Source organism: Aquarana catesbeiana, linkage group LG01 (genome assembly GCF_042186555.1).
Source record: "Aquarana catesbeiana isolate 2022-GZ linkage group LG01, ASM4218655v1, whole genome shotgun sequence".
Lineage (NCBI taxonomy): Eukaryota > Metazoa > Chordata > Amphibia > Anura > Ranidae > Aquarana > Aquarana catesbeiana.
In genome coordinates, this window is record NC_133324.1 from 633,039,870 (window position 1) to 633,065,149 (window position 25,280).

Consider the following 25,280-nt stretch of genomic DNA (forward strand, 5'->3'; position numbering starts at 1 on the left):
CTCTTTTCGCAGCACGGGCTTGGGACCGTCCATGGCAGAGTTAAAAAAACTGAAACCTTGATGATTGAAAATTGTTCCCTACACCCCGTCGTGACGGCTTGAAATACAGGGGCAAATAGTTTTTACAGGGCTGGCCTGCTCTCCCAGCACCTAACCCTCCTCTTTTCGCAGCACGGGCTTGGGACGGCCATGGCAGAGTTAAAAAAAACTGAAACCTTGAAGATTGAAAATTGTTCCCTACACCCCGTCGTGACGGCTTAAAATACAGGGGCGAATAGTTTTTACAGGGCTGGCCTGCTCTCCCAGCACCTAACCCTCCTCTTTTCGCAGCACGGGCTTGGGACCGGCCATGGCAGAGTTAAAAAAAACTGAAACCTTGAAGATTGAAAATTGTTCCCTACACCCCGTCGTGATGGCTTGAAATATAGGGGCAAATGGTTTTTACAGGGCTGGTGTGCTCTCCAGCACCGAACCCTTCTCTTTTCTCAGCACGGGCTTGGGACCGGCCATGGCAGAGTTAAAAAACTGAAACCTTGAAGATTGAAAATTGTTCCCCACACCCCGTCGTGACGGCTTGAAATACAGGGGTGAATAGTTTTTACAGGGCTGGTCTGCTCTCCCAGCACCTAACCCTCCTCTTTTCGCAGCACGGGCTTGGGACTGGCCATGGCAGAGTTAAAAAAACTGAAACCTTGAAGATTGAAAATTGTTCCCTTCACCCCGTCGTGACGGCTTGAAATACAGGGACGAATAGTGTTTACAGGGCTGGTCTGCTCTCCCAGCACCTAACCCTCCTCTTTTCGCAGCACGGGCTTGGGACCGGCCATGGCAGAGTTAAAAAAACTTAAACCTTGAAGATTGAAAATTGTTCCCTACACCCCGTCGTGACGGCTTGAAATACAGGGGCGAATAGTTCTTACAGGGCTGGTCTGCTCTCCCAGCACCTAACCCTCCTCTTTTCGCAGCACGGGCTTGGGACCGGCCATGGCAGAGTTAAAAAAACTGAAACCTCGATGATTGAAAATTGGTCCCTACATCCCATCGTGACGGCTTGAAATACAGGGGCGAATAGTTTTTACAGGGCTGGTCTGCTCTCCCAGCACCTAACCCTCCTCTTTTCGCAGCACGGGCTTGGGACCGGCCATGGCAGAGTTAAAAAAACTGAAACCTTGAAGATTGAAAATTGTTCCCTACACCCCGTCGTGACGGCTTGAAATACAGGGGCGAATGGTTTTTACAGGGCTGGTCTGCTCTCCCTGCACCGAACCCTCCTCTTTTCGCAGCACGGGCTTGGGACCGGCCATGACAGAGTTAAAAATCTGAAACCTTGAAGACTGAAAATTGTTCCCCACACCCCATCGTGACGCTTGAAAAACAGGGGCGAATAATTTTTACAGTGCTGGTCTGCTCTCCCAGCACCCAACCCTCCGCTTTTCACAGCACGGGCTTGGGACCAGCCATGGCAGAGTTAAAAAAACTGAAACCTTGAAGATTGAAAATTGTTCCCTACACCCCGTCGTGACGGCTTTAAATACAGGGGCGAATTGTTTTTACAGGGCTAGTCTGCTCTGCCAGCACCTAACCCTCCTCTTTTTGCAGCACGGGCTTGGGACCAGCCATGGCAGAGTTAAAAAAACTGAAACATTGAAGATTGAAAATTGTTCCCTACACCCCGTCGTGATGGCTTGAAATATAGGGGCAAATGGTTTTTACAGGGCTGGTGTGCTCTCCAGCACCGAACCCTCCTCTTTTCTCAGCACGGGCTTGGGACCGGCCATGGCAGAGTTAAAAAAACTGAAACCTTGAAGATTGAAAATTGTTCCCCACACCCCGTCGTGACGGCTTGAAAAACAGGGGCGAATAGTTTTTACAGGGCTGGTCTGCTCTCCCAGCACCCAATCCTCCTCTTTTCGCAGCACGGGCTTGGGACCAGCCATGGCAGAGTTAAAAAAACTGAAAGCTTGAAGATTGAAAATTGTTCCCTACACCCCGTCGTGACGGCTTGAAATACAGGGGTGAATAGTTTTTACAGGGCTGGTCTGCTCTCCCACCACCTAACCCTCCTCTTTTCGCAGCACGGGCTTGGGACCGGCCATTGCAGAGTTAAAAAAACTGAAACCTTGAAGATTGAAAATTGTTCCCTTCACCCCGTCGTGACGGCTTGAAATACAGGGACGAATAGTTTTTACAGGGCTGGTCTGCTCTCCCAGCACCTAACCCTCCTCTTTTCGCAGCACGGGCTTGGGACCGGCCATGGCAGAGTTAAAAAAACTGAAACCTTGAAGATTGAAAATTGGTCCCTACACCCCGTCGTGACGGCTTGAAATACAGGGGCGAATAGTTTTTACAGGGCTGGTCTGCTCTCCCATCACCTAACCCTCCTCTTTTCGCAGCACAGGCTTGGGACCGGCCATGGCAGAGTTAAAAAAACTGAAACCTTGAAGATTGAAAATTGCTCCCTACACCCCGTCGTGATGGCTTAAAATACAGGGGCGAATAGTTTTTACAGGGCTGGTCTGCTCTCCCAGCACCTAACCCTCCTCTTTTCGCAGCACGGGCTTGGGACCGGCCATGGCAGAGTTAAAAAAACTGAAAACTTGAAGATTGAAAATTGTTCCCTACACCCCGTCGTGACGGCTTAAAATACAGGGGCGAATAGTTTTTACAGGGCTGGTCTGCTCTCCCAGCACCTAACCCTCCTCTTTTCGCAGCACGGGCTTGGGACCGGCTATTGCAGAGTTAAAAAAACTGAAACCTTGAAGATTGAAAATTGTTCCCTACACCCCGTCAAGACGGCTTGAAATACAGGGACGAATAGTTTTTACAGGGCTGGTCTGCTCTCCCAGCACCTAACCCTCCTCTTTTCGCAGCACGGGCTTGGGACCGGCCATGGCAGAGTTAAAAAAACTGAAACCTTGAAGATTGAAAATTGTTCCCTACACCCCATCGTGACGGCTTAAAATACAGGGGCGAATAGTTTTTACAGGGCTGGTCTGCTCTCCCAGAACCTAACCCTCCTCTTTTTGCAGCACGGGCTTGGGACCGGCCATGGCAGAGTTAAAAATCTGAAACCTTGAAGACTGAAAATTGTTCCCCACACCCCATCGTGACGGCTTGAAAATCAGGGGCGAATAATTTTTACAGTGCTGGTCTGCTCTCCCAGCACCTAACCCTCCTCTTTTTGCAGCACGGGCTTGGGACCGGCCATGGCAGAGTTAAAAAACTGAAACCTTGAAGACTGAAAATTGTTCCTTACACCCCGTTGTGATGGCTTGAAATATAGGGGTAAAAGGTTTTTAAAGGGCTGGTGTGCTCTCCAGCACCGAACCCTCCTCTTTTCGCAGCACGGGCTTGGGACCGGCCATTTCAGAGTTAAAAAAACTGAAACCTTGAAGATTGAAAATTGTTCCCTACACCCCGTTGTGACGGCTTTAAATACAGGGGCGAATAGTTTTTACAGGGCTGGTCTGCTCTCCCAGCACCTAACCCTCCTCTTTTCGCAGCACGGGCTTGGGACCGGCCATGGCAGAGTTAAAAAAACTGAAACCTTGAAGATTGAAAATTGTTCCCTACACCCCGTCGTGACGGCTTTAAATACAGGGGCGAATAGTTTTGACAGGGCTGGTCTGCTCTCCCAGCACCTAACCCTCCTCTTTTTGCAGCACGGGCTTGGGACCAGCCATGGCAGAGTTAAAAAAACTGAAACCTTGAAGATTGAAAATTGTTCCCTACACCCCGTCGTGATGGCTTGAAATATAGGGGCAAATGGTTTTTACAGGGCTGGTGTGCTCTCCAGCACCGAACCCTCCTCTTTTCTCAGCACGGGCTTGGGACCGGCCATGGCAGAGTTAAAAAAACTGAAACCTTGAAGATTGAAAATTGTTCCCCACACCCCGTCGTGATGGCTTGAAATACAGGGGCGAATAGTTTTTACAGGGCTGGTCTGCTCTCCCAGCACCTAACCCTCCTCTTTTCGCAGCACGGGCTTGGGACCGGCCATGGCAGAGTTAAAAAAACTGAAACCTTGAAGATTGAAAATTGTTCCCTTCATCCCGTCGTGACGGCTTGAAATACAGGGACGAATAGTTTTTACAGGGCTGGTCTGCTCTCCCATCACCTAACCCTCCTCTTTTCGCAGCACAGGCTTGGGACCGGCCATGGCAGAGTTAAAAAAACTGAAACCTTGAAGATTGAAAATTGTTCCCTACACCCCATCGTGATGGCTTAAAATACAGGGGCGAATAGTTTTTACAGGGCTGGTCTGCTCTCCCAGCACCTAACCCTCCTCTTTTCGCAGCACGGGCTTGGGACCGGCCATGGCAGAGTTAAAAAAACTGAAAACTTGATGATTGAAAATTGTTCCCTACACCCCGTCGTGACGGCTTGAAATACAGGGGCGAATAGTTTTTACAGGGCTGGTCTGCTCTCCCAGCACCTAACCCTCCTCTTTTCGCAGCACGGGCTTGGGACCGGCCATGGCAGAGTTAAAAAACTGAAACCTTGAAGATTGAAAATTGTTCCCTACACCCCGTCGTGACGGCTTGAAATACAGGGGCGAATGGTTTTTACAGGGCTGGTCTGATCTCCCTGCACCCAACCCTCCTCTTTTTGCAGCACGGGCTTGGGTCCGGCCATGGCAGAGTTAAAAATCTGAAACCTTGAAGACTGAAAATTGTTCCCCACACCCCATCGTGACGGCTTGAAAAACAGGGGCGAATAATTTTTACAGTGCTGGTCTGCTCTCCCAGCACCCAACCCTCCTCTTTTCGCAGCACGGGCTTGGGACCAGCCATGGCAGAGTTAAAAAAACTGAAACCTTGAAGATTGAAAATTGTTCCCTACACCCCGTCGTGACGGCTTGAAATACAGGGGTGAATAGTTTTTACAGGGCTGGTCTGCTCTCCCACCACCTAACCCTCTTTTCGCAGCACGGGCTTGGGATCGGCCATGGCAGAGTTAAAAAAACTGAAACCTTGAAGATTGAAAATTGTTCCCTTCACCCCGTCATGACGGCTTGAAATACAGGGACGAATAGTTTTTACAGGGCTGGTCTGCTCTCCCAGCACCTAACCCTCCTCTTTTCGCAGCACGGGCTTGGGACCGGCCATGGCAGAGTTAAAAAAACTGAAACCTTGAAGATTGAAAATTGTTCCCTACACCCCGTCGTGATGGCTTGAAATACAGGGGCGAATAGTTTTTACAGGGCTGGTCTGCTCTCCCATCACCTAACCCTCCTCTTTTCGCAGCACGGGCTTGGGACCGGCCATGGCAGAGTTAAAAAAACTGAAACCTTGAAGATTGAAAATTGTTCCCTACACCCCGTCGTGACAGCTTAAAATACAGGGGCGAATAGTTTTTACAGGGCTGGTCTGCTCTCCCAGCACCTAACCCTCCTCTTTTCGCAGCACGGGCTTGGGACCGGCTATTGCAGAGTTAAAAAAACTGAAACCTTGAAGATTGAAAATTGTTCCCTACACCCCGTCAAGACGGCTTGAAATACAGGGGCGAATAGTTTTTACAGGGCTGGTCTGCTCTCCCAGAACCTAACCCTCCTCTTTTCGCAGCACGGGCTTGGGACCGGCCATGGCAGAGTTAAAAATCTGAAACCTTGAAGATTGAAAATTGTTCCCCACACCCCATCGTGACGGCTTGAAAATCAGGGGCGAATAATTTTTTCAGTGCTGGTCTGCTCTCCCAGCACCTAACCCTCCTCTTTTTGCAGCACGGGCTTGGGACCGGCCATGACAGAGTTAAAAAAACTGAAACCTTGAAGATTGAAAATTGTTCCCTACACCCCGTCGTGACGGCTTTAAATACAGGGGCGAATAGTTTTTACAGGGCTGGTCTGCTCTCCCAGCACCTAACCCTCCTCTTTTCGCAGCACGGGCTTGGGACCGGCCATGACAGAGTTAAAAAAACTGAAACCTTGAAGATTGAAAATTGTTCCCTACACCCCGTCGTGACGGCTTTAAATACAGGGGTGAATAGTTTTGACAGGGCTGGTCTGCTCTCCCAGCACCTAACCCTCCTCTTTTTGCAGCACGGGCTTGGGACCAGCCATGGCAGAGTTAAAAAAACTGAAACCTTGAAGATTGAAAATTGTTCCCTACACCCCGTCGTGATGGCTTGAAATATAGGGGCAAATGGTTTTTACAGGGCTGGTGTGCTCTCCAGCACCGAACCCTCCTCTTTTCTCAGCACGGGCTTGGGACCGGCCATGGCAGAGTTAAAAAAGCTGAAACCTTGAAGATTGAAAATTGTTCCCCACACCCCGTCGTGACGGCTTGAAATACAGGGGCGAATAGTTTTTACAGGGCTGGTCTGCTCTCCCAGCACCTAACCCTCCTCTTTTTGCAGCACGGGCTTGGGACCGGCCATGGCAGAGTTAAAAAAACTGAAACCTTGAAGATTGAAAATTGTTCCCTTCATCCCGTCGTGACGGCTTGAAATACAGGGGCGAATAGTTTTTACAGGGCTGGTCTGCTCTCCCAGCACCTAACCCTCCTCTTTTCACAGCACGGGCTTGGGACCGGCCATGGCAGAGTTAAAATAACTGAAACCTTGAAGATTGAAAATGGTTCCCTACACCCCGTCGTGACAGCTTGAAATACAGGGGCGAATAGTTTTTTGCAGGGCTGGTCTGCTCTTCCAGCACTTAACCCTCCTCTTTTCGCAGCACGGGCTTGGGACCGGCCATGGCAGAGTTTAAAAAACTGAAACCTTGAAGATTGAAAATTGTTCCCCACACCCCATCGTGACGGCTTGAAATACAGGGGCGAATAGTTTTTACAAGGCTGGTCTGCTCTCCCAGCACCTAACCTTCCTCTTTTCGCAGCACGGGCTTGGGACCGTCCATGGCAGAGTTAAAAAACTGAAACCTTGATGATTGAAAATTGTTCCCTACACCCCGTCGTGACGGCTTGAAATACAGGGGCAAATAGTTTTTACAGGGCTGGCCTGCTCTCCCAGCACCTAACCCTCCTCTTTTCGCAGCACGGGCTTGGGACCGGCCATGGCAGAGTTAAAAAAAACTGAAACCTTGAAGATTGAAGATTGTTCCCTACACCCCGTCGTGACGGCTTAAAATACAGGGGCGAATAGTTTTTACTGGGCTGGCCTGCTCTCCCAGCACCTAACCCTCCTCTTTTCGCAGCACAGGCTTGGGACCGGCCATGGCAGATTTAAAAATCTGAAACCTTGAAGACTGAAAATTGTTCCCCACACCCCATCATGACGGCTTGAAAAACAGGGGCGAATAATTTTTACAGTGCTGGTCTGCTCTCCCAGCACCTAACCCTCCTCTTTTTGCAGCACGGGCTTGGGACCGGCCATGGCAGAGTTAAAAAACTGAAACCTTGAAGATTGAAAATTGTTCCCTGCACCCCGTCGTGATGGCTTGAAATATAGGGGCAAATGGTTTTTACAGGGCTGGTGTGCTCTCCAGCACCTAACCCTCCTCTTTTCTCAGCACGGGCTTGGGACCGGCCATGGCAGAGTTAAAAAACTGAAACCTTGAAGATTGAAAATTGTTCCCCACACCCCGTCGTGACGGCTTGAAATACAGGGGTGAATAGTTTTTACAGGGCTGGTCTGCTCTCCCAGCACCTAACCCTCCTCTTTTCGCAGCACGGGCTTGGGACCGGCCATGGCAGAGTTAAAAAAACTTAAACCTTGAAGATTGAAAATTGTTCCCTACACCCCGTCGTGACGGCTTGAAATACAGGGGTGAATAGTTCTTACAGGGCTGGTCTGCTCTCCCAGCACCTAACCCTCCTCTTTTCGCAGCACGGGCTTGGGACCGGCCATGGCAGAGTTAAAAAAACTGAAACCTCGATGATTGAAAATTGGTCCCTACATCCCATCGTGACGGCTTGAAATACAGGGGCGAATAGTTTTTACAGGGCTGGTCTGCTCTCCCAGCACCTAACCCTCCTCTTTTCGCAGCACGGGCTTGGGACCGGCCATGGCAGAGTTAAAAAAACTGAAACCTTGAAGATTGAAAATTGTTCCCTACACCCCGTCGTGACGGCTTGAAATACAGGGGCGAATGGTTTTTACAGGGCTGGTCTGCTCTCCCTGCACCGAACCCTCCTCTTTTCGCAGCACGGGCTTGGGACCGGCCATGACAGAGTTAAAAATCTGAAACCTTGAAGACTGAAAATTGTTCCCCACACCCCATCGTGACGCTTGAAAAACAGGGGCGAATAATTTTTACAGTGCTGGTCTGCTCTCCCAGCACCCAACCCTCCGCTTTTCACAGCACGGGCTTGGGACCAGCCATGGCAGAGTTAAAAAAACTGAAACCTTGAAGATTGAAAATTGTTCCCTACACCCCGTCGTGACGGCTTTAAATACAGGGGCGAATTGTTTTTACAGGGCTAGTCTGCTCTGCCAGCACCTAACCCTCCTCTTTTTGCAGCACGGGCTTGGGACCAGCCATGGCAGAGTTAAAAAAACTGAAACATTGAAGATTGAAAATTGTTCCCTACACCCCGTCGTGATGGCTTGAAATATAGGGGCAAATGGTTTTTACAGGGCTGGTGTGCTCTCCAGCACCGAACCCTCCTCTTTTCTCAGCACGGGCTTGGGACCGGCCATGGCAGAGTTAAAAAAACTGAAACCTTGAAGATTGAAAATTGTTCCCCACACCCCGTCGTGACGTCTTGAAATATAGGGGCGAATAGTTATTACAGGGCTGGTCTGCTCTCCCAGCACCTAACCCTCCTCTTTTCGCAGCACGGGCTTGGGACCGGCCATGGCAGAGTTAAAAAAACTGAAACCTTGAAGATTGAAAATTGTTCCCTTCACCCCGTCGTGACGGCTTGAAATACAGGGACGAATAGTTTTTACAGGGCTGGTCTGCTCTCCCAGCACCTAACCCTCCTCTTTTCGCAGCACGGGCTTGGGACCGGCCATGGCAGAGTTAAAAAAACTGAAACATTGAAAATTGTTCCCTACACCCCGTCGTGACGGCTTGAAATACAGGGGCGAATAGTTTTTACAGGGCTGGTGTGCTCTCCAGCACCGAACCCTCCTCTTTTCTCAGCACGGGCTTGGGACCGGCCATGGCAGAATTAAAAAACTGAAACCTTGAAGATTGAAAATTGTTCCCCAAACCCTGTCGTGACGGCTTGAAATACAGGGGCGAATAGTTTTTACAGGGCTGGTCTGCTCTCCCAGCACCTAACCCTCCTCTTTTCGCAGCACGGGCTTGGGACCGGCCATGGCAGAGTTAAAAAAACTGAAACCTTGAAGATTGAAAATTGTTCCCTACACCCCGTCGTGATGGCTTGAAATATAGGGGCAAATGGTTTTTACAGGGCTGGTGTGCTCTCCAGCACCGAACCCTCCTCTTTTCTCAGCACGGGCTTGGGACCGGCCATGGCAGAGTTAAAAAAACCGAAACCTTGAAGATTGAAAATTGTTCCCCACACCCCGTCGTGACGGCTTGAAATACAGGGGCGAATAGTTTTTACAGGGCTGGTCTGCTCTCCCAGCACCTAACCCTCCTCTTTTCGCAGCACGGGCTTGGGACCGGCCATGGCAGAGTTAAAAAAACTGAAACCTTGAAGATTGAAAATTGTTCCCTTCACCCCGTCGTGACGGCTTGAAATACAGGGACGAATAGTTTTTACAGGGCTGGTCTGCTCTCCCAGCACCTAACCCTCCTCTTTTCGCAGCACGGGCTTGGGACCGGCCATGGCAGAGTTAAAAAAACTGAAACCTTGAAGATTGAAAATTGTTACCTACACCCCGTCGTGACGGCTTGAAATAACGGGGCGAATAGTTTTTACAGGGCTGGTCTGCTCTCCCATCACCTAACCCTCCTCTTTTCGCAGCAAGGGCTTGGGACCGGCCATGGCAGAGTTAAAAAACTGAAACCTTGAAGATTGAAAATTGTTCCCCACACCCCATCGTGATGGCTTGAAATACAGGGGCGAATAGTTTTTACAAGGCTGGTCTGCTCTCCCAGCACCTAACCTTCCTCTTTTCGCAGCATGGGCTTGGGACCGTCCATGGCAGAGTTAAAAAAACTGAAACCTTGATGATTGAAAATTGTTCCCTACACCCCGTCGTGACGGCTTGAAATACAGGGGCAAATAGTTTTTACAGGGCTGGCCTGCTCTCCCAGCACCTAACCCTCCTCTTTTCGCAGCACGGGCTTGGGACCGGCCATGGCAGAGTTAAAAAAAACTGAAACCTTGAAGATTGAAAATTGTTCCCTACACCCCGTCGTGACGGCTTAAAATACAGGGGCGAATAGTTTTTACTGGGCTGGCCTGCTCTCCCAGCACCTAACCCTCCTCTTTTCGCAGCACGGGCTTGGGACCGGCCATGGCAGATTTAAAAATCTGAAACCTTGAAGACTGAAAATTATTCCCCACACCCCATCATGACGGCTTGAAAAACAGGGGCGAATAATTTTTACAGTGCTGGTCTGCTCTCCCAGCACCTAACCCTCCTCTTTTTGCAGCACGGGCTTGGGACCGGCCATGGCAGAGTTAAAAAACTGAAACCTTGAAGATTGAAAATTGTTCCCTACACCCCGTCGTGATGGCTTGAAATATAGGGGCAAATGGTTTTTACAGGGCTGGTGTGCTCTCCAGCACCGAACCCTCCTCTTTTCTCAGCACGGGCTTGGGACCGGCCATGGCAGAGTTAAAAAACTGAAACCTTGAAGATTGAAAATTGTTCCCCACACCCCGTCGTGACGGCTTGAAATACAGGGGTGAATAGTTTTTACAGGGCTGGTCTGCTCTCCCAGCACCTAACCCTCCTCTTTTCGCAGCACGGGCTTGGGACCGGCCATGGCAGAGTTAAAAAAACTGAAACCTTGAAGATTGAAAATTGTTCCCTTCACCCCGTCATGACGGCTTGAAATACAGGGACGAATAGTTTTTACAGGGCTGGTCTGCTCTCCCAGCACCTAACCCTCCTCTTTTCGCAGCACGGGCTTGGGACCGGCCATGGCAGAGTTAAAAAAACTTAAACCTTGAAGATTGAAAATTGTTCCCTACACCCCGTTGTGACGGCTTGAAATACAGGGGCGAATAGTTCTTACAGGGCTGGTCTGCTCTCCCAGCACCTAACCCTCCTCTTTTCGCAGCACGGGCTTGGGACCGGTCATGGCAGAGTTAAAAAAACTGAAACCTCGATGATTGAAAATTGGTCCCTACATCCCATCGTGACGGCTTGAAATACAGGGGCGAATAGTTTTTACAGGGCTGGTCTGCTCTCCCAGCACCTAACCCTCCTCTTTTCGCAGCACGGGCTTGGGACCGGCCATGGCAGAGTTAAAAAAACTGAAACCTTGAAGATTGAAAATTGTTCCCTACACCCCGTCGTGACGGCTTGAAATACAGGGGCGAATGGTTTTTACAGGGCTGGTCTGCTCTCCCTGCACCGAACCCTCCTCTTTTCGCAGCACGGGCTTGGGACCGGCCATGACAGAGTTAAAAATCTGAAACCTTGAAGACTGAAAATTGTTCCCCACACCCCATCGTGACGCTTGAAAAACAGGGGCGAATAATTTTTACAGTGCTGGTCTGCTCTCCCAGCACCCAACCCTCCGCTTTTCACAGCACGGGCTTGGGACCAGCCATGGCAGAGTTAAAAAAACTGAAACCTTGAAGATTGAAAATTGTTCCCTACACCCCGTCGTGACGGCTTTAAATACAGGGGCGAATTGTTTTTACAGGGCTAGTCTGCTCTGCCAGCACATAACCCTCCTCTTTTTGCAGCACGGGCTTGGGACCAGCCATGGCAGAGTTAAAAAAACTGAAACATTGAAGATTGAAAATTGTTCCCTACACCCCGTCGTGATGGCTTGAAATATAGGAGCAAATGGTTTTTACAGGGCTGGTGTGCTCTCCAGCACCGAACCCTCCTCTTTTCACAGCACGGGCTTGGGACCGGCCATGGCAGAGTTAAAATAACTGAAACCTTGAAGATTGAAAATGGTTCCCTACACCCCGTCGTGACGGCTTGAAATACAGGGGCGAATAGTTTTTTGCAGGGCTGGTCTGCTCTTCCAGCACTTAACCCTCCTCTTTTCGCAGCACGGGCTTGGGACCAGCCATGGCAGAGTTTAAAAAACTGAAACCTTGAAGATTGAAAATTGTTCCCCACACCCCATCGTGACGGCTTGAAATACAGGGGCGAATAGTTTTTACAAGGCTGGTCTGCTCTCCCAGCACCTAACCTTCCTCTTTTCGCAGCACGGGCTTGGGACCGTCCATGGCAGAGTTAAAAAAACTGAAACCTTGATGATTGAAAATTGTTCCCTAAACCCCGTCGTGACGGCTTTAAATACAGGGGCAAATAGTTTTTGCAGGGCTGGCCTGCTCTCCCAGCACCTAACCCTCCTCTTTTCGCAGCACGGGCTTGGGACCGGCCATGGCAGAGTTAAAAAAAACTGAAACCTTGAAGATTGAAAATTGTTCCCTACACCCCGTCGTGACGGCTTAAAATACAGGGGCGAATAGTTTTTACTGGGCTGGCCTGCTCTCCCAGCACCTAACCCTCCTCTTTTCGCAGCACGGGCTTGGGACCGGCCATGGCAGATTTAAAAATCTGAAACCTTGAAGACTGAAAATTATTCCCCACACCCCATCATGACGGCTTGAAAAACAGGGGCGAATAATTTTTACAGTGCTGGTCTGCTCTCCCAGCACCTAACCCTCCTCTTTTTGCAGCACGGGCTTGGGACCGGCCATGGCAGAGTTAAAAAACTGAAACCTTGAAGATTGAAAATTGTTCCCTACACCCCGTCGTGATGGCTTGAAATATAGGGGCAAATGGTTTTTACAGGGCTGGTGTGCTCTCCAGCACCGAACCCTCCTCTTTTCTCAGCACGGGCTTGGGACCGGCCATGGCAGAGTTAAAAAACTGAAACCTTGAAGATTGAAAATTGTTCCCCACACCCCGTTGTGACGGCTTGAAATACAGGGGTGAATAGTTTTTACAGGGCTGGTCTGCTCTCCCAGCACCTAACCCTCCTCTTTTCGCAGCACGGGCTTGGGACCGGCCATGGCAGAGTTAAAAAAACTGAAACCTTGAAGATTGAAAATTGTTCCCTTCACCCCGTCGTGACGGCTTGAAATACAGGGACGAATAGTTTTTACAGGGCTGGTCTGCTCTCCCAGCACCTAACCCTCCTCTTTTCGCAGCACGGGCTTGGGACCGGCCATGGCAGAGTTAAAAAAACTTAAACCTTGAAGATTGAAAATTGTTCCCTACACCCCGTCGTGACGGCTTGAAATACAGGGGCGAATAGTTCTTACAGGGCTGGTCTGCTCTCCCAGCACCTAACCCTCCTCTTTTCGCAGCACGGGCTTGGGACCGGCCATGGCAGAGTTAAAAAAACTGAAACCTCGATGATTGAAAATTGGTCCCTACATCCCATCGTGACGGCTTGAAATACAGGGGCGAATAGTTTTTACAGGGCTGGTCTGCTCTCCCAGCACCTAACCCTCCTCTTTTCGCAGCACGGGCTTGGGACCGGCCATGGCAGAGTTAAAAAACTGAAACCTTGAAGATTGAAAATTGTTCCCTACACCCCGTCGTGACGGCTTGAAATACAGGGGCGAATGGTTTTTACAGGGCTGGTCTGCTCTCCCTGCACCGAACCCTCCTCTTTTCGCAGCACGGGCTTGGGACCGGCCATGACAGAGTTAAAAATCTGAAACCTTGAAGACTGAAAATTGTTCCCCACACCTCATCGTGACGCTTGAAAAACAGGGGCGAATAACTTTTACAGTGCTGGTCTGCTCTCCCAGCACCCAACCCTCCACTTTTCACAGCACGGGCTTGGGACCAGCCATGGCAGAGTTAAAAAAACTGAAACCTTGAAGATTGAAAATTGTTCCCTACACCCCGTCGTGACGGCTTTAAATACAGGGGCGAATTGTTTTTACAGGGCTAGTCTGCTCTGCCAGCACCTAACCCTCCTCTTTTTGCAGCACGGGCTTGGGACCAGCCATGGCAGAGTTAAAAAAACTGAAACATTGAAGATTGAAAATTGTTCCCTACACCCCGTCGTGATGGCTTGAAATATAGGGGCAAATGGTTTTTACAGGGCTGGTGTGCTCTCCAGCACCGAACCCTCCTCTTTTCTCAGCACGGGCTTGGGACCGGCCATGGCAGAGTTAAAAAAACTGAAACCTTGAAGATTGAAAATTGTTCCCTTCACCCCGTCATGACGGCTTGAAATACAGGGACGAATAGTTTTTACAGGGCTGGTCTGCTCTCCCAGCACCTAACCCTCCTCTTTTCGCAGCACGGGCTTGGGACCGGCCATGGCAGAGTTAAAAAAACTGAAACCTTGAAGATTGAAAATTGTTCCCTACACCCCGTCGTGATGGCTTGAAATACAGGGGTGAATAGTTTTTACAGGGCTGGTCTGCTCTCCCATCACCTAACCCTCCTCTTTTCGCAGCACGGGCTTGGGACCGGCCATGGCAGAGTTAAAAAAACTGAAACCTTGAAGATTGAAAATTGTTCCCTACACCCCGTCGTGACAGCTTAAAATACAGGGGCGAATAGTTTTTACAGGACTGGTCTGCTCTCCCAGCACCTAACCCTCCTCTTTTCGCAGCACGGGCTTGGGACCGGCTATTGCAGAGTTAAAAAAACTGAAACCTTGAAGATTGAAAATTGTTCCCTACACCCCGTCAAGACGGCTTGAAATACAGGGGCGAATAGTTTTTACAGGGCTGGTCTGCTCTCCCAGCACCTAACCCTCCTCTTTTCGCAGCACGGGCTTGGGACCGGCCATGGCAGAGTTAAAAAAACTGAAACCTTGAAGATTGAAAATTGTTCCCTACACCCCATCGTGACGGCTTAAAATACAGGGGCGAATAGTTTTTACAGGGCTGGTCTGCTCTCCCAGAACCTAACCCTCCTCTTTTCGCAGCACAGGCTTGGGACCGGCCATGGCAGAGTTAAAAATCTGAAACCTTGAAGACTGAAAATTGTTCCCCACATCCCATCGTGACGGCTTGAAAATCAGGGGCGAATAATTTTTTCAGTGCTGGTCTGCTCTCCCAGCACCTAACCCTCCTCTTTTTGCAGCACGGGCTTGGGACCGGCCATGGCAGAGTTAAAAAACTGAAACCTTGAAGATTGAAAATTGTTCCCCACACCCCGTTGTGATGGCTTGAAATATAGGGGCAAAAATTTTTTAAAGGGCTGGTGTGCTCTCCAGCACCGAACCCTCCTCTTTTCGCAGCACGGGCTTGGGACCGGCCATTTCAGAGTTAAAAAAACTGAAACCTTGAAGATTGAAAATTGTTCCCTACACCCCGTTGTGACGGCTTTAAATACAGGGCGAATAGTTTTTACAGGGCTGGTCTGCTCTCCCAGCACCTAACCCTCCTCTTTTCGCAGCACGGGCTTGGGACCGGCCATGGCAGAGTTAAAAAAACTGAAACCTTGAAGATTGAAAATTGTTCCCTTCACCCCGTTGTGACGGCTTGAAATACAGGGACGAATAGTTTTTACAGGGCTGGTCTGCTCTCCCAGCACCTAACCCTCCTCTTTTCACAGCACGGGCTTGGGACCGGCCATGGCAGAGTTAAAAAAACTGAAACATTGAAAATTGTTGCCTACACCCCGTCGTGACGGCTTGAAATACAGGGGCGAATAGTTTTTACAGGGCTGGTGTGCTCTCCAGCACCGAACCCTCCTCTTTTCTCAGCACGGGCTTGGGACCGGCCATGGCAGAGTTAAAAAACTGAAACCTTGAAGATTGAAAATTGTTCCCCAAACCCTGTCGTGACGGCTTGAAATACAGGGGCGAATAGTTTTTACAGGGCTGGTCTGCTCTCCCAGCACCTAACCCTCCTCTTTTCGCAGCACGGGCTTGGGACCGGCCATGGCAGAGTTAAAAAAACTGAAACCTTGAAGATTGAAAATTGTTCCCTACACCCCGTCGTGATGGCTTGAAATATAGGGGCAAATGGTTTTTACAGGGCTGGTGTGCTCTCCAGCACCGAACCCTCCTCTTTTCTCAGCACGGGCTTGGGACCGGCCATGGCAGAGTTAAAAAAACTGAAACCTTGAAGATTGAAAATTGTTCCCCACACCCCGTCGTGACGGCTTGAAATACAGGGGCGAATAGTTTTTACAGGGCTGGTCTGCTCTCCCAGCACCTAACCCTCCTCTTTTCGCAGCACGGGCTTGGGACCGGCCATGGCAGAGTTAAAAAAACTGAAACCTTGAAGATTGAAAATTGTTCCCTTCACCCCGTCGTGACGGCTTGAAATACAGGGACGAATAGTTTTTACAGGGCTGGTCTGCTCTCCCAGCACCTAACCCTCCTCTTTTCGCAGCACGGGCTTGGGACCGGCCATGGCAGAGTTAAAAAAACTGAAACCTTGAAGATTGAAAATTGTTCCCTACACCCCGTCGTGATGGCTTGAAATACAGGGGTGAATAGTTTTTACAGGGCTGGTCTGCTCTCCCATCACCTAACCCTCCTCTTTTCGCAGCACGGGCTTGGGACCGGCCATGGCAGAGTTAAAAAAACTGAAACCTTGAAGATTGAAAATTGTTCCCTACACCCCGTCGTGACAGCTTAAAATACAGGGGCGAATAGTTTTTACAGGACTGGTCTGCTCTCCCAGCACCTAACCCTCCTCTTTTCGCAGCACGGGCTTGGGACCGGCTATTGCAGAGTTAAAAAAACTGAAACCTTGAAGATTGAAAATTGTTCCCTACACCCCGTCAAGACGGCTTGAAATACAGGGGCGAATAGTTTTTACAGGGCTGGTCTGCTCTCCCAGCACCTAACCCTCCTCTTTTCGCAGCACGGGCTTGGGACCGGCCATGGCAGAGTTAAAAAAACTGAAACCTTGAAGATTGAAAATTGTTCCCTACACCCCATCGTGACGGCTTAAAATACAGGGGCGAATAGTTTTTACAGGGCTGGTCTGCTCTCCCAGAACCTAACCCTCCTCTTTTCGCAGCACAGGCTTGGGACCGGCCATGGCAGAGTTAAAAATCTGAAACCTTGAAGACTGAAAATTGTTCCCCACATCCCATCGTGACGGCTTGAAAATCAGGAGCGAATAATTTTTTCAGTGCTGGTCTGCTCTCCCAGCACCTAACCCTCCTCTTTTTGCAGCACGGGCTTGGGACCGGCCATGGCAGAGTTAAAAAACTGAAACCTTGAAGATTGAAAATTGTTCCCCACACCCCGTTGTGATGGCTTGAAATATAGGGGCAAAAATTTTTTAAAGGGCTGGTGTGCTCTCCAGCACCGAACCCTCCTCTTTTCGCAGCACGGGCTTGGGACCGGCCATTTCAGAGTTAAAAAAACTGAAACCTTGAAGATTGAAAATTGTTCCCTACACCCCGTTGTGACGGCTTTAAATACAGGGGCGAATAGTTTTTACAGGGCTGGTCTGCTCTCCCAGCACCTAACCCTCCTCTTTTCGCAGCACGGGCTTGGGACCGGCCATGGCAGAGTTAAAAAAACTGAAACCTTGAAGATTGAAAATTGTTCCCTTCACCCCGTTGTGACGGCTTGAAATACAGGGATGAATAGTTTTTACAGGGCTGGTCTGCTCTCCCAGCACCTAACCCTCCTCTTTTCACAGCACGGGCTTGGGACCGGCCATGGCAGAGTTAAAAAAACTGAAACATTGAAAATTGTTGCCTACACCCCGTCGTGACGGCTTGAAATACAGGGGCGAATGGTTTTTACAGGGCTGGTGTGCTCTCCAGCACCGAACCCTCCTCTTTTCTCAGCACGGGCTTGGGACCGGCCATGGCAGAGTTAAAAAACTGAAACCTTGAAGATTGAAAATTGTTCCCCAAACCCTGTCGTGACGGCTTGAAATACAGGGGCGAATAGTTTTTACAGGGCTGGTCTGCTCTCCCAGCACCTAACCCTCCTCTTTTCGCAGCACGGGCTTGGGACCGGCCATGGCAGAGTTAAAAAAACTGAAACCTTGAAGATTGAAAATTGTTCCCTACACCCCGTCGTGATGGCTTGAAATATAGGGGCAAATGGTTTTTACAGGGCTGGTGTGCTCTCCAGCACCGAACCCTCCTCTTTTCTCAGCACGGGCTTGGGACCGGCCATGGCAGAGTTAAAAAAACTGAAACCTTGAAGATTGAAAATTGTTCCCCACACCCCGTCGTGACGGCTTGAAATACAGGGGCGAATAGTTTTTACAGGGCTGGTCTGCTCTCCCAGCACCTAACCCTCCTCTTTTCGCAGCACGGGCTTGGGACCGGCCATGGCAGAGTTAAAAAAACTGAAACCTTGAAGATTGAAAATTGTTCCCTTCACCCCGTCGTGACGGCTTGAAATACAGGGACGAATAGTTTTTACAGGGCTGGTCTGCTCTCCCAGCACCTAACCCTCCTCTTTTCGCAGCACGGGCTTGGGACCGGCCATGGCAGAGTTAAAAAAACTGAAACCTTAAAGATTGAAAATTGTTACCTACACCCCGTCGTGACGGCTTGAAATAACGGGGCGAATAGTTTTTACAGGGCTGGTCTGCTCTCCCATCACCTAACCCTCCTCTTTTCGCAGCAAGGGCTTGGGACCGGCCATGGCAGAGTTAAAAAAACTGAAACCTTGAAGATTGAAAATTGTTCCCTACACCCCATCGTGACGGCTTAAAATACAGGGGCGAATAGTTTTTACAGGGCTGGTCTGCTCTCCCAGCACCTAACCCTCCTCTTTTCACAGCACGGGCTTGGGACCGGCCATGGCAGAGTTAAAATAACTGAAACCTTGAAGATTGAAAATGGTTCCCTACACCCCGTCGTGACGGCTTGAAATACAGGGGCGAATAGTTTTTTGCAGGGCTGGTCTGCTCTTCCAGCACTTAACCCTCCTCTTTTCGCAGCACGGGCTTGGGACCGGCCATGGCAGAGTTTAAAAAACTGAAACCTTGAAGATTGAAAATTGTTCCCCACACCCCATCGTGACGGCTTGAAATACAGGGGCGAATAGTTTTTACAAGGCTGGTCTGCTCTCCCAGCACCTAACCTTCCTCTTTTCGCAGCATGGGCTTGGGACCGTCCATGGCAGAGTTAAAAAAACTGAAACCTTGATGATTGAAAATTGTTCCCTACACCCCGTCGTGACGGCTTGAAATACCGGGGCAAATTGTTTTTACAGGGCTGGCCTGCTCTCCCAGCACCTAACCCTCCTCTTTTCGCAGCACGGGCTTGGGACCGGCCATGGCAGAGTTAAAAAAAACTGAAACCTTGAAGATTGAAAATTGTTCCCTACACCCCGTCGTGACGGCTTAAAATACAGGGGCGAATAGTTTTTACTGGGCTGGCCTGCTCTCCCAGCACCTAACCCTCCTCTTTTCGCAGCACGGGCTTGGGACCGGCCATGGCAGATTTAAAAATCTGAAACCTTGAAGACTGAAAATTATTCCCCACACCCCATCATGACGGCTTGAAAAACAGGGGCGAATAATTTTTACAGTGCTGGTCTGCTCTCCCAGCACCTAACCCTCCTCTTTTTGCAGCACGGGCTTGGGACCGGCCATGGCAGAGTTAAAAAACTGAAACCTTGAAGATTGAAAATTGTTCCCTACACCCCGTCGTGATGGCTTGAAATATAGGGGCAAATGGTTTTTACAGGGCTGGTGTGCTCTCCAGCACCGAACCCTCCTCTTTTCTCAGCACGGGCTTGGGACCGGCCATGGCAGAGTTAAAAAACTGAAACCTTGAAGATTGAAAATTGTTCCCCACACCCCGTCGTGACGGCTTGAAATACAGGGGTGAATAGTTTTTACAGGGCTGGTCTGCTCTCCCGGCACCTAACCCTCCTCTTTTCGCAGCACGGGCTTGGGACCGGCCATGGCAGAGTTAAAAAAACTGAAACCTTGAAGATTGAAAATTGTTCCCTTCACCCCGTCATGACGGCTTGAAATACAGGGACGAATAGTTTTTACAGGGCTGGTCTGCTCTCCCAGCACCTAACCCTCCTCTTTTCGCAGCACGGGCTTGGGACCGGCCATGGCAGAGTTAAAAAAACTTAAACCTTGAAGATTGAAAATTGTTCCCTACACCCCGTCGTGACGGCTTGAAATACAGGGGCGAATAGTTCTTACAGGGCTGGTCTGCTCTCCCAGCACCTAACCCTCCTCTTTTCGCAGCACGGGCTTGGGACCGGCCATGGCAGAGTTAAAAAAACTGAAACCTCGATGATTGAAAATTGGTCCCTACATCCCATCGTGACGGCTTGAAATACAGGGGCGAATAGTTTTTACAGGGCTGGTCTGCTCTCCCAGCACCTAACCCTCCTCTTTTCGCAGCACGGGCTTGGGACCGGCCATGGCAGAGTTAAAAAAACTGAAACCTTGAAGATTGAAAATTGTTCCCTACACCCCGTCGTGACGGCTTGAAATACAGGGGCGAATGGTTTTTACAGGGCTGGTCTGCTCTCCCTGCACCGAACCCTCCTCTTTTTGCAGCACGGGCTTGGGACCGGCCATGACAGAGTTAAAAATCTGAAACCTTGAAGACTGAAAATTGTTCCCCACACCCCATCGTGACGCTTGAAAAACAGGAGCGAATAATTTTTACAGTGCTGGTCTGCTCTCCCAGCACCCAACCCTCCGCTTTTCACAGCACGGGCTTGGGACCAGCCATGGCAGACTTAAAAAAACTGAAACCTTGAAGATTGAAAATTGTTCCCTACACCCCGTCGTGACGGCTTTAAATACAGGGGCGAATTGTTTTTACAGGGCTAGTCTGCTCTGCCAGCACCTAACCCTCCTCTTTTTGCAGCACGGGCTTGGGACCAGCCATGGCAGAGTTAAAAAAACTGAAACATTGAAGATTGAAAATTGTTCCCTACACCCCGTCGTGATGGCTTGAAATATAGGGGCAAATGGTTTTTACAGGGCTGGTGTGCTCTCCAGCACCGAACCCTCCTCTTTTCACAGCACGGGCTTGGGACCGGCCATGGCAGAGTTAAAATAACTGAAACCTTGAAGATTGAAAATGGTTCCCTACACCCCGTCGTGACGGCTTGAAATACAGGGGCGAATAGTTTTTACAGGGCTGGTCTGCTCTCCCAGCACCTAACCCTCCTCTTTTCGCAGCACGGGCTTGGGACCGGCCATGGCAGAGTTAAAAAAACTGAAACCTTGAAGATTGAAAATTTTTCCCTTCACCCCGTCGTGACGGCTTGAAATACAGGGACGAATAGTTTTTACAGGGCTGGTCTGCTCTCCCAGCACCTAACCCTCCTCTTTTCACAGCACGGGCTTGGGACCGGCCATGGCAGAGTTTAAAAAACTGAAACCTTGAAGATTGAAAATTGTTCCCCACACCCCATCGTGACGGCTTGAAATACAGGGGCGAATAGTTTTTACAAGGCTGGTCTGCTCTCCCAGCACCTAACCTTCCTCTTTTCGCAGCACGGGCTTGGGACCGTCCATGGCAGAGTTAAAAAAACTGAAACCTTGATGATTGAAAATTGTTCCCTACACCCCGTCGTGACGGCTTTAAATACAGGGGCAAATAGTTTTTACAGGGCTGGCCTGTTCTCCCAGCACCTAACCCTCCTCTTTTCGCAGCACGGGCTTGGGACCGGCCATGGCAGATTTAAAAATCTGAAACCTTGAAGACTGAAAATTATTCCCCACACCCCATCATGACGGCTTGAAAAACAGGGGCGAATAATTTTTACAGTGCTGGTCTGCTCTCCCAGCACCTAACCCTCCTCTTTTTGCAGCACGGGCTTGGGACCGGCCATGGCAGAGTTAAAAAACTGAAACCTTGAAGATTGAAAATTGTTCCCTACACCCCGTCGTGATGGCTTGAAATATAGGGGCAAATGGTTTTTACAGGGCTGGTGTGCTCTCCAGCACCGAACCCTCCTCTTTTCTCAGCACGGGCTTAGGACCGGCCATGGCAGAGTTAAAAAACTGAAACCTTGAAGATTGAAAATTGTTCCCCACACCCCGTCGTGACGGCTTGAAATACAGGGGTGAATAGTTTTTACAGGGCTGGTCTGCTCTCCCAGCACCTAACCCTCCTCTTTTCGCAGCACGGGCTTGGGACCGGCCATGGCAGAGTTAAAAAAACTGAAACCTTGAAGATTGAAAATTGTTCCCTTCACCCCGTCGTGACGGCTTGAAATACAGGGACGAATAGTTTTTACAGGGCTGGTCTGCTCTCCCAGCACCTAACCCTCCTCTTTTCGCAGCACGGGCTTGGGACCGGCCATGGCAGAGTTAAAAAAACTTAAACCTTGAAGATTGAAAATTGTTCCCTACACCCCGTCGTGACGGCTTGAAATACAGGGGCGAATAGTTCTTACAGGGCTGGTCTGCTCTCCCAGCACCTAACCCTCCTCTTTTCGCAGCACGGGCTTGGGACCGGCCATGGCAGAGTTAAAAAAACTGAAACCTCGATGATTGAAAATTGGTCCCTACATCCCATCGTGACGGCTTGAAATACAGGGGCGAATAGTTTTTACAGGGCTGGTCTGCTCTCCCAGCACCTAACCCTCCTCTTTTTGCAGCACGGGCTTGGGACCGGCCATGGCAGAGTTAAAAAAACTGAAACCTTGAAGATTGAAAATTGTTCCCTACACCCCGTCGTGACGGCTTGAAATACAGGGGCGAATGGTTTTTACAGGGCTGGTCTGCTCTCCCTGCACCGAACCCTCCTCTTTTCGCAGCACGGGCTTGGGACCGGCCATGACAGAGTTAAAAATCTGAAACCTTGAAGACTGAAAATTGTTCCCCACACCCCATCGTGACGCTTGAAAAACAGGGGCGAATAATTTTTACAGTGCTGGTCTGCTCTCCCAGCACCCAACCCTCCACTTTTCACAGCACGGGCTTGGGACCAGCCATGGCAGAGTTAAAAAAACTGAAACCTTGAAGATTGAAAATTGTTCCCTACACCCCGTCGTGACGGCTTTAAATACAGGGGCGAATTGTTTTTACAGGGCTAGTCTGCTCTGCCAGCACCTAACCCTCCTCTTTTTGCAGCACGGGCTTGGGACCAGCCATGGCAGAGTTAAAAAAACTGAAACATTGAAGATTGAAAATTGTTAACTACACCCCGTCGTGATGGCTTGAAATATAGGGGCAAATGGTTTTTACAGGGCTGGTGTGCTCTCCAGCACCGAACCCTCCTCTTTTCTCAGCACGGGCTTGGGACCGGCCATGGCAGAGTTAAAAAAACTGAAACCTTGAAGATTGAAAATTGTTCCCCACACCCCGTCATGACGGCTTGAAATACAGGGACGAATAGTTTTTACAGGGCTGGTCTGCTCTCCCAGCACCTAACCCTCCTTTTCGCAGCACGGGCTTGGGACCGGCCATGGCAGAGTTAAAAAAACTGAAACCTTGAAGATTGAAAATTGTTCCCTACACCCCGTCGTGATGGCTTGAAATACAGGGGTGAATAGTTTTTACAGGGCTGGTCTGCTCTCCCATCACCTAACCCTCCTCTTTTCACAGCACGGGCTTGGGACCGGCCATGGCAGAGTTAAAAAAACTGAAACCTTGAAGATTGAAAATTGTTGCCTACACCCCGTCGTGACAGCTTAAAATACAGGGGCGAATAGTTTTTACAGGACTGGTCTGCTCTCCCAGCACCTAACCCTCCTCTTTTCGCAGCACGGGCTTGGGACCGGCTATTGCAGAGTTAAAAAAACTGAAACCTTGAAGATTGAAAATTGTTCCCTACACCCCGTCAAGACGGCGTGAAATACAGGGGCGAATAGTTTTTACAGGGCTGGTCTGCTCTCCCAGCACCTAACCCTCCTCTTTTCGCAGCACGGGCTTGGGACCGGCCATGGCAGAGTTAAAAAAACTGAAACCTTGAAGATTGAAAATTGTTCCCTACACCCCATCGTGACGGCTTAAAATACAGGGGCGAATAGTTTTTACAGGGCTGGTCTGCTCTCCCAGAACCTAACCCTCCTCTTTTCGCAGCACGGGCATGGGACCGGCCATGGCAGAGTTAAAAATCTGAAACCTTGAAGACTGAAAATTGTTCCCCACATCCCATCGTGACGGCTTGAAAATCAGGGGCGAATAATTTTTTCAGTGCTGGTCTGCTCTCCCAGCACCTAACCCTCCTCTTTTTGCAGCACGGGCTTGGGACCGGCCATGGCAGAGTTAAAAAACTGAAACCTTGAAGATTGAAAATTGTTCCTTACACCCCGTTGTGATGGCTTGAAATATAGGGGCAAAAGGTTTTTAAAGGGCTGGTGTGCTCTCCAGCACCGAACCCTCCTCTTTTCGCAGCACGGGCTTGGGACCGGCCATTTCAGAGTTAAAAAAACTGAAACCTTGAAGATTGAAAATTGTTCCCTACACCCCGTTGTGACGGCTTTAAATACAGGGGCGAATAGTTTTTACAGGGCTGGTCTGCTCTCCCAGCACCTAACCCTCCTCTTTTCGCAGCACGGGCTTGGGACCGGCCATGGCAGAGTTAAAAAAACTGAAACCTTGAAGATTGAAAATTGTTCCCTACACCCCGTGGTGACGGCTTTAAATACAGGGGCGAATAGTTTTGTCAGGGCTGGTCTGCTCTCCCAGCACCTAACCCTCCTCTTTTTGCAGCACGGGCTTGGGACCAGCCATGGCAGAGTTAAAAAAACTGAAACCTTGAAGATTGAAAATTGTTCCCTACACCCCGTCGTGATGGCTTGAAATATAGGGGCAAATGGTTTTTACAGGGCTGGTGTGCTCTCCAGCACCGAACCCTCCTCTTTTCTCAGCACGGGCTTGGGACCGGCCATGGCAGAGTTAAAAAAACTGAAACCTTGAAGATTGAAAATTGTTCCCCACACCCCGTCGTGACGGCTTGAAATACAGGGGCGAATAGTTTTTACAGGGCTGGTCTGCTCTCCCAGCACCTAACCCTCCTCTTTTCGCAGCACGGGCTTGGGACCGGCCATGGCAGAGTTAAAAAAACTGAAACCTTGAAGATTGAAAATTGTTCCCTTCATCCCGTCGTGACGGCTTGAAATACAGGGACGAATAGTTTTTACAGGGCTGGTCTGCTCTCCCAGCACCTAACCCTCCTCTTTTCGCAGCACGGGCTTGGGACCGGCCATGGCAGAGTTAAAAAAACTGAAACCTTGAAGATTGAAAATTGTTACCTACACCCCGTCGTGACGGCTTGAAATAACGGGGCGAATAGTTTTTACAGGGCTGGTCTGCTCTCCCATCACCTAACCCTCCTCTTTTCGCAGCAAGGGCTTGGGACCGGCCATGGCAGAGTTAAAAAAACTGAAACCTTGAAGATTGAAAATTGTTCCCTACACCCCA